Below are 7,539 nucleotides of genomic sequence, written 5' to 3'. Positions count from 1 at the left end.
TTTGATTTGTATGGTTGAGAGTGGCCAGATCGCGGACTTAATAAGCCTACCATTTTGGGGATTCATCTGATTAGGGAGCTGAGAACACAGTTACACAAGAAGGAATTCACTCCTTCCCTAATATCAAGGCAAGTAGATAAATTGCTCCCTTAAGAGCTGATTTCGAGGCTTGAACAATGTGACGCCACACCCTCTCTTGGCCCGAGAGGGGTTTGGTCATAGTTGGATTATGATATATTGTTCATTAGAGGGATCAGTGGTACTTAAGGAGTTAGATGTAACTACAGGGGAAAAATGGTACTTTTGGCCCAACTGTACTTACGAATAATTTGTGAAAGATCATCGTGCTGTTTACTAGTTATATCCAATGGACACAAAAATATATCTGTAGTGCGAAGAGTGCAGCTGTCAGTCTTTAGTGGAGTGACCGACAGCTAATGGATATTGAATAATTTAATTAAAGGAGTTTAATTAATTATTCAAGTACCATTAGAGCTTCAATCTAGGGATTAATGAGAATCAATTTTAGATTAATTAGAATTATTCAAATTAATTGAAGGAATTAATTAATTTAACTAATTATATATGATATAATTAATATAATGTATTTGATACATTATAATATAGTTTATTTTGAGAGGAATTAAATATTTTAATATGATTCAAATACTTATTATATGGATGAGATTAATATAATTAAATTTAGTATAAATGTGATTTATATTAAATGCACGCATTATTGAGAGAGAAACAAACTATAGATTACATTGTATTTTATACAATATAAGAACTATAAGTTATGTGTTATATTTGATATAACATATATTTTAATATATATTATATGATAAGGTAGTTATCATATACCTATATATTTATTTTTTTTATTAAAATTATTTTATTAAATTATTTTATTTTTATATTATTTTTTAAAATTAATATGGGAGGGGTTGTAACTCCCCCCCCTTTTTCTTTCTTAGTAAAAAACGTGATAATGAGAGTGGTTATGTAATTCTTCTTCTTCTTCACGAGAAGTTACAAAGAGTTGTGGTGTGCATTGTGATATTTATTAATCTGAAAAAATTCTCCCAAGAACTATTTTTCTCTTAAAATTCTCTCCTTCTCCCAAAACTCAGAGCCGACACACTCTTGAGAATTCTCTACCCAAAAGAGAATATAGAAGGCTTCGTTTGGTGGTGTCTCTTTGGTTTGCTATGTTTTTGGAGATAGAAATTCATTGAAGGTTCATGACCTTTTCGGAGAGGAATTACGTGAAGAACGGTTCTTCAAGTCTAAGTTTTCTTGAAACCCTAATCCTATTCATTTCTTTATTGCATGTTGTAAAATTTTCCTATTTATTGCATAATTATATTCTTTAAAATTTCTTTTCTATGAAATCTAAAAATTGGGAAGATCCCATTTTTGCAATGGAACTTCATCGTTCTTTCAACTGGATGGTCTCATCCAACCACTAAAAACTGATGATGGGAAGAAAATCTTAAAACTAGGATTACAGTGGACATAAGTTGAAGATGAAACATCCTTGGAAAATTCTTGTACTTTAAATGCCATATTTAATGGTGTAGATCGCAATATACTCAGACTAATTAATACATGTGTTTCTACAAAAGAGGCTTGAGATATCCTCTCCATTGCTCATGAAGAGACTTCAAAAGTCAAAATATCAATGTTACAATTGTTGACGTTAAAGTTTGAGAATCTTAAAATACAAGATGATGATACTATTGCTAAACTCGACGTTCGTTTACTGGATATTACTAATGAGTCTTTTGCTCCTGGAGAGAAAATTTCGTAAGAAAGACTTGTCTGGAAGGTGCTTAGGTCTCTTCATAAGAAATTTGATATGAAAGTTACTGCAATTGAGGAGGTTTAAGACATATCATCTCTGAAAGTTGATGGACTATTTGGCTCCTTACTAACTTTTGAAATGTCTTTGGATGGAAAGCCTGAGAAGAAGAATAAGGGAATTTCTTGTCAATCAGTTAATGATGAGCATGATGATGCTAACAGAGAGTCCGAGGATTCCCTTACTAAATCTCTTTCATTACTTTCAAAACAATTCATTAGTATTTTTAAACAATTTGGTAAGAAGCCTGAAAATTTCAGTTATAAAAACAATAAGTTTGGTGACTCACTTTCTCCTCAAGCAAGTCAGAATTCAAAGTAGTTGTGAGAATGAGGCTAATAAGTTAGGTACTTTATATCTTCAAAAAGAAAGGTCATTGAAATGCAAAGAGTGTGAAGGTTATGGTCATTTTCAAGTAGAATGACATAATTTCATAAAGAAACAAGGTAAAAGTTATGTTTTAACTTTATCCGATGATGAGTCTGAAGATAGCACTGACTTTGAGCAAGATGTCAAGGCTCTTTTCAGTAAGATCTCATCTGACACCTCGACATGTGAGATTTCTGAATATGATGTATATGTAGAGAATGTTCACCACATGACCACTCATGGGTCTATGGATCCTTCCTATTAAGCTCTTTTACTTAAATGGCAGGATGATCAGAAAGTTATTGATGTGCAAAAGGAAAGATTTGAGACTCTGATGGTTGACAATCACAGGCTTTTGACGTTATTGTAAATTTGAAGCATGAACTTAAAAAAGTTAGAGCCAATAAAGAATTTGTTTGTAAAAATTTTAGAATGTTGAATACTAGTACTAAGTCGCTGGAGAAAATTTTGACAAAAGGAAAAAATCAGTTGGTGATAATTCTGGGTTAGGGGTCTCAAGAGGTGATAGGCTTTATAATTTACAATCTCAATACAGAGGGAAGTAAAATATTGAGTTTTTTAAAGCTCTGAATCCAGAGTCTTATGGCTTTACAAGTACTTCCTCTAGAAATTCAATGCCGAAAGTCCATCATATTTACAGACCAAAATGGGTCTATCACTACTGTGGAAGAATGGGCCATACATGTCCATTTTGCTATCAACTATTAAAAAAGTCTTAACAAATTTGGCTACTCTAGAAAGGTTTCTCAAATCTCACAAAATAATTCTCAAAGAAAGTCGAAAGTAAAACAGGTGTGGAGAGTAAAGAAGGTTCTTAATAGATGCAATGTTGTTCTGACTTCCCTCATATATTCAGCTAAAGGAGATTGGTATTTTGATAGTGGGAGCTCTCGTCACATGACTGATGACAAGAATTATCTGTCAGATATTAAACCTATCAACTTAAGAAAGGTCACTTTTGGTGATGGTGCTTCAGGAAAGATCATTAGAAATGGAAAACTAAAATTTTCAAGACTACCATATTTGAATGATATATGTTGATTGAAAGACTCAATGTCAAGCTTATTAGCATCAACCAGTTATGTGATCAGGGTCTGAATGTAAGCTTTACAAAAGATCAGTGTGTTGTTAGTGGCAATGTTAAAGCTCTTGTTAATGACAAATACATGGTTATTTAATAACTGTTATCTATGGACTCCTAACTTTGTCTCGCAAGTTTGTCATATTTCTTAATGGGATGTAGCAAGCCTATGGTATAAGCGCCTCTGTCATATGAGCATGAAAGAAATCCATAAAAACACTAGCTAAAAATGTTATATTTGGCCATCCATCTTTGCCTACATCGACTGGAATTATTTGTGAAAATTGTTAATCAGGAAAGCCACATAAACAGATATCTTACTCAGGTTCTACATGGATATTGGAATTTCTTCACCTGGACTTTATGATATGCAATCAGAAAGTCTGTGAGGTAAACTGTATGTTTTAATTGTTGTTGATGATTTTTCCCGTTACACCTGGATTTGGTTTCTTTTTGAAAATTCATATGCGTTTGCAAATTTTCAAACTCTCTGTCTTCAGTTACAACATGAGAAAGAGTTAAATGTGATTCAAATCAGGAGTGATCATGGAAGGGAGTTTGAAAACTCTCATTTTGCTGCCTTTTGTAATACTGTTGGGATTCATCATGAATTTCCACTTCAATCATTCCCCTGCAAAATGGGGTTGTGGAAAGGAAAAACCGGACTTTACAGGAGATGGATCGAGCGATATTACATGCTAAATATTTGTCTTTTCATTTTTGGACAGGGGTGATAGTCGATTTGATTTTGTCGATTTTAAGGTCAACCAAGAACCAAACAAATCAATCGATTTTAAAAAGAAGAGATCCAAATCAATGTCAAATAAAGAACAAAAACATTGGATTGATTTTATTAGATCATGTTATTATCAGTTTGGTTCTCGATTTTTGGCATTTTTCTTTTTTCTTCTAATTTTTATTTTTGTTACCACTTTGTTAGAATCAGTATTGTTCCAAAACCAATCTACTGTGCTACGCGATGAAGAACACGTAAAAAAGGTAGTAGTCAACGCGAGGAATAATCGAGGGGTGAGCATAAACGAATAAGATGCCAATAGGCTCAAAGGACGAAGGAGTAAGTAGGGTGAAAAGGACAAATTCAAGTAGCTTGTTCCACTATTCCAAAAGAAAGGGCTTTAGAGGCAATTTGACTTTTCTGCTTCGTGGGGCCAGAAACCCAGGTGAATAAAATCATTCGGATAGAAGAGGTAGTAAATACCTTGTCGCTGATTTGGAAGATGATTGGTAGAAAGATAAGATTGCTTCGACGCATCTCGTCATAGAAACGTTGAATAACATCTTTATTGATAATAAAATGTGTTTAACTTTACAAACTGCAAGTTTTAGGACATACAACCCAACAATACTCCCACTTGGACTGAAACTCTAGTGGATCAATATATACAAATATATACGATATTGAGTTACAATGAGAGAAAAAAAAAGAATAAATACGGACTAGGTCTATGAGATATTTGTCACTGGGGTAAGTGGGAGAATTTATAGGTATCTAATGCCCTAGTTTATTGTATTTATTGTATTTATTCTTTCATTGTAACTCAACATTGTATATATTTGTATATATTGATCCATTGGAGTTTCAGCCCAAGTGGGAGAATTATTGGGTTACAATGAAAGAATAAAAAGAATAAATACGATAAACTAGGACATCAGATACCCATAAATTCTCCCACTTGCCCTAGTTACAAATATCTCGTAGACCTAGTTTATTGTATTTATTCTTTTTATTCTCTCATTGTAACCTAACAATACTCCCACTTGGGCTGAAACTGTAGTGGATCAATATATACAAATATATATAATGTTAAGTTACAATGAGAGAATAAAAAGAATAAATACAATAAACTAGGGCATCAGATACCCATAAATTCTCTCACTTTTCTTAGTTACAAATATCTCGGAGACCTAGTCCTATTAGGTGACCCTCGAACACTTTAGTCGAGAGGGCCTTCGTAAATGGATCAGCTAAGTTTCCTTGTGAGGCTATCTGTATGACGATCATGTCTCCTCTGTGTACAATCTCCCTAATGAGATGATACTTCCGTTCGATGTGCTTTCCATGTTTATGGCTTCAATGTTCCTTTCAATTTGCAACTTCTCCACTGTTATCATAATATAAGGTGACTAGCAGGTGCATATTTGGAACCACTTACAAATCAGTCAAAAACTTTTTGAGCTATGCTACTTCTTTCGCCGCTTCACTTGCAGCTACATACTCAACTTTCATTGTGGAGTCAGCAATACAACTTTGCTTGATACTTCTCCACACTACTGCTCTTCCATTCAGAGTGAGTACTGACCCTGAAGTTGATTTCCTCGAATCTATATCGGTCTAGAAGTCAGAATTAATATATCCAGTAAGGATCAGATCCTTAGAACCATACACGGGCATATAATTTCTCATTCTCTGAAGATACTTGATAATGTTCTTAACGGCAATGCAATGATCATATCCAGGATTGGACTGAAATCTATTGACTATTCCAACTGCATAGCATATATCAAGACGAGTACACAACATAACATATATTAAACTCCCTACTGTTGATGCATATGGAATTCGTTTCATAACCTCCACATTTTGAGGTGTCTTAGAACTTTGTTCCTTTGACAGATGAATTCCATGTCTGAAAGGCAATGCTTCTTTCTTGGAATTTTGCATTTTATATCAAGACAACATCTTGTCTATAAAGATACTTAAGATAAGGCTAAAGTTTTGTCTCCTAAATCTTTCATTTGGAATTGCGTAGCCAGCCATCTCTTAATGTCAGCTAGAAATTCTACTTCATTTCCAACGAATAGAATATCATCAACATACAACACTAGAAAAGCGACAGTTTTGTTACCGATTTTCTTGTAAACACAAAGTTCGTCAACATTTTTTTTTCAAAATCATAAAGATTTAACCACATTGTCAAATCTCATATTCGAGAATCTAGATGCTTGTTTCAACCCATAAATGGATCGATTAAGCTTACAAATCATTTGTTCTTAACTCTGTTTAATAAACCCTTCTGGTTGAGACACATAGATATCTCTTCAAGATAGCCCAAGAAGGTTGTCTTGACATCCATTTGCCATATTTCATAATCATAAAATGCAGCTATGGAAAAAAAAAAAAAGTAAAACAGGTTTCCTCACAATATTCAAACTATGACTAGTAATGTAATACAAGTCATTTCCTAAATATAGTAAATAATATAAACAAGAAAAAAGTTTTCATAATTTTTTTATCTGATTTTTTTTTTTTTACGAACTTGACGTTGATAAATCCGCAGATTTAGAAATTCATTTTGGGGGCTAATCCCTGTATGTATGTGTGTGTGTGTGTGTGTATATATATATACACACACACAAACACACACACACATATATACGTATATGTATGTGTATATATGTATACACATATATGTATATATAGAGTTTGGCGTTGATGCCCTAAATCTCATAAGATTCTATAATTTGTAAACACCTGTATGAACAAACTCTTTGTGATGTAATAATATAAGATATTTTATTCACTATAGTGTATGAAATATGAGTTATTTTAGTTGCATTAACCACAAACCAATAAACTAAGATCCTTGGTTATCATTGTAACTTAAGCATGTATGTGGAGACATACAAGTGGATCATGTTTTAAGTGATAACCTAAATGGTCTGTAGTATATGGATAAAGAAGGGAAACCTTATCTTGGTGACACTACGAGTGTGGTCTGCTTTATAGGTGTTACAAGTGTTGTAAAGTGCTATAAATGGTCTGATCCTGACCATTCGTGTATTAGACATGTCAGCGGGGATGCTCTATACAAAGGAGTTTGTATAAGACCGGACCACGAAATGTTTAGTCTCGTTATATAACGTCGTTCATGACAGAAACTTTCATTTCAATAGGATGACCATAGGTAACGTGACCTTAATCCTGAGTGAGTTGTGAACTCATACCTATGAAGGCGGTCCTTTGATTTGCATGGGTGCAAGTAGCCAGATCGCCAACTCAAACCTACAACTTTGGAGATACGTCTGATTGTGGAACTGGGAACTCAGCTACACAAGACAAAATTCACTCCTTCCCCGAAGTAGGGGTGGGTAGATAAATTGCTCCCTTAAGGGTTGATTTCCGGGCTTGAACAATGTGGCGCCACACCTTCTCATAGCCCGGGAAGAGTTTACTCATAGTGGA

Source organism: Benincasa hispida, chromosome 11 (genome assembly GCF_027475165.1).
Source record: "Benincasa hispida cultivar pf3 chromosome 11, pf3_genome.v1.1, whole genome shotgun sequence".
NCBI classification, from domain to species: domain Eukaryota; kingdom Viridiplantae; phylum Streptophyta; class Magnoliopsida; order Cucurbitales; family Cucurbitaceae; genus Benincasa; species Benincasa hispida.
Note: the sequence above shows the minus strand (reverse complement) of the source record.